Genomic DNA, 3,313 nt, shown 5'->3' with positions numbered 1-3,313 from the left:
TAAAGTTTAACACCACTTAAACATTGTTAAGGATCATTACTCCAACCGTTAGTGTGCGTACAGTGTGTTTTGAAACATAACATTAATGTTGTCTACGCCTTGAAATTGAGCCGTGTGGTCTATTGGCAAAAATCGAAGTACATTATTGAAAATGTTCATGAATCGGACAAAATTGTTTTATTGCTTTCAATTGATTTTCAATATTGACAAGTTTATAATGTTAAACAGAAGTTACAAATAATTTTTATGTGACATTCATTTTCAGTCAACATCATTCCCCTGGCTGTTATTCCCAATTGCGACCTCACCTCTCTGGAGAGAGACTTATAACGACGAAAGGTATTTACACGTATAGCGACTCCCGTCTGACTTGCGCATCCTTTGCAGGGGAACCCAACTCTTATTTGATCACGATAACATACCTATTAAAATATTCATTTTATGTACTAGATCCTTTTCTACTTTACATATCATCTTCAATTATGAAAGTTGGTATTTAACAATGCTTTCTCTCCTTATCACATAATCTAGTATATTACAGTAAGGTCCTGTTTTTCACAACTTTTATTAATATTACACTACACATGTAGGTAGTCTATGCCTTAAAATCTACTGGCAGAATAGAAGTAGCACAACAAATGTGATATGAATTTTAATGTGTTAAGTATGTCTGGGTATTTAAATACTAGACAGAGTTCGATTTATTCTTAGTCATTTTTGACAATAATCATCATCATTTAATCCAAGATTATGTCAAATATTGTTTAAATGAATATCCTGTAAGAAACTCCATAACCCCACCTAAAACTTATCATATAAGTATTGTTTCTCACGTTTCTATCATGACTTTGAACATTGGCCACTTCCGATCCACTTCGCTATGCCGACTCATTCTTTACTTTTACCAAATTTACGTCAAATCACGCAATAGCTGTGACTTCATCGGGCTAGTAACCTTGCCTATTTTGGCTTACCCTTTTGATTCATATCAAAGAGTAGGCGGGGTTAGACTATCATCGCAGACGTCATATTAACGTTACATATTTTCACAGTGATTAATGTCCACCTTATAGGAAATATAAGGATTTTATGGTGTTAGTCACCATGTAACAGTTTTGGATTAACTGATAAAGTATTGCGTTTGAAAGGTCATGCGCAATAAAAATATTATGTGTAACGAAACAGTATTTTTAACATTTTCATCGTGTAGTCATGTAATAAGTCTTTCTATTGCCTTTTTAAATTGACTTAAATAAATAAAATAATAGATGTGACTGAAATTTAATATTAATGATGTATTAGGGCAAACTCATGTAACCGAATTATATCTAAATTAATGATGATACATGATGAGTAATGATTTTTTTTTAATTTCTTGGATATTTATCTGTATAAATAATTATTTTAAAATATAGTATCGTTGAGTTAGTATCTGGTAACACAAATTTGTCCCATTTATACTTATAAACGCAATACAAATTAACTCGAACACAGATTTAAAGGAAAGTGTTTAAAAAAATACTTTTTATGTGAATTATAAACTACTTATGTGTGACCTCAGGTAATTAACTATATTGGCATAAAATTTCATCGAATTCGGTCTGTGGTTTATCCTAAAAAGCATTATAGACAGACAGAGTTTCGCAAAATATGGATTAATATTTAACTTCAATTTATCGATGTTAAGTGATTCCGGATACCTTACCTATTACACATCTACTCCTACAAAACTATCTAGTATGACATAAGACGTATGATTGCTTACTGAATCACTCAAAAAACATACCGGTACCTGATTCCGTGACCTCGGAACTCATACGTTACCGATGTTACGTAAACGGGATTGTGACTAATGCATTTACCGTTCGACTGAAATTTTGCCATAAGAGCACAAAGTTACATATAATGATCATGCCTCTTTGACGTACACTTCAGCTCCTCCTGTTTTATAGCGCGAAAAGCTATCAATATTTCGCTTCTTATAATTTTGTATATTTTGCATAATTTTACCTTTACATAATTATTAAGGTGAGGGACACAATTTATCCTTTTAATCAAATTATACGATAAGTTTGGACTAGTTTGATTGAAGAATGTTACAAATATGTGATTTATTATCTATATCTAATAATATACTGAGTCATTTGAAGGACATTGACCAGACAATGCAAATTAATGAAATTCATCATATTTCACAACACCTGTAATATTAATATAGGCGTAGATGACTCAATTAATATATCAATTTATTTTGCTTACAGCAGTAAAATTACATCACCAAAAAACTGAACTTCGAAATATTAAAAATCTTAACGGCAAATATTTTTAATACATAAAATTACACATCTTTCCTGAAGGAAAAGGCAATCTCTAGTTATATTAACATATACCCTTACTTAATCTACTTTGAAATAAATATAACGCCTTCATTTTATAAATTATACTTTAGCGGACATCAGCCTTGTATTGCAACCAGAATATTAAGAGGGACTCATATGAAAATGCTTGAATACTAATTGGTCCATCCAAATCACGAATCAGATGCAACACAAAATCAAACAAAAAAAATATCAATCATACCAATTTGTTCGAAATAAAAAATACTTATATTCAATTCACTGTTTTGCACGGTCATGTAAATTAAATGCACATGCAGTGGCAATAGATTCGCGGGCGGTCACAAAACAAAAGTGTACACAACATTGCGCCAGAGTGACTTTCACGGCGGACGCCCACGCCGTCTCGTCTACATGCCCACGTCTGTGATATGAGAAATATAGATTAACTAGCTGTTGCCCGGCGCTTTACTTCTGTGGGAATTACTATCCTACCACCGCCCATGGCTCTCCCAACCGTCTCATTTTACGAGCCCAATTATCGGTGGAGTGCGCTGTCAGAGTGTATGCTTGCACTAACAATGCACCCTTTATTTGTGTGTGTGTATGTGATCAATGTTTTCTTCACTCCCAGCAAAACGTAGGTATAGTGTTTTAGTTCTATATAGTAATATAGAATTTGAGGTGAGTACACCTCAAATTCTAAGGGGGCTGACAATACATGTTTCACCTCGCGAAGCTATGTTATCGAAGAATGGTCTTCTGTCATAATAGACGGAAATTTCGTGTCGGATTACGTGTTCTCTTCTTGCTTCTGCCTCCATAGCATAGCACGCGGGTCGCTCTTTTTACTACGCGAAAAACTATTGCTGTCCCATTTCACATCATAATAAAGAGCTAAACAGCGATAGGTTTTCTCGCAATCAAAACAATGTCACGCGTGCCATACAACGGGGCCTGACAGTAGTCCCTATTGT

The sequence above is a fragment of the Amyelois transitella genome, chromosome 8 (genome assembly GCF_032362555.1).
Source record: "Amyelois transitella isolate CPQ chromosome 8, ilAmyTran1.1, whole genome shotgun sequence".
Lineage (NCBI taxonomy): Eukaryota > Metazoa > Arthropoda > Insecta > Lepidoptera > Pyralidae > Amyelois > Amyelois transitella.
The sequence above is the reverse complement of the archived record's forward strand: the minus strand, read 5'-3'. Positions refer to the sequence as shown.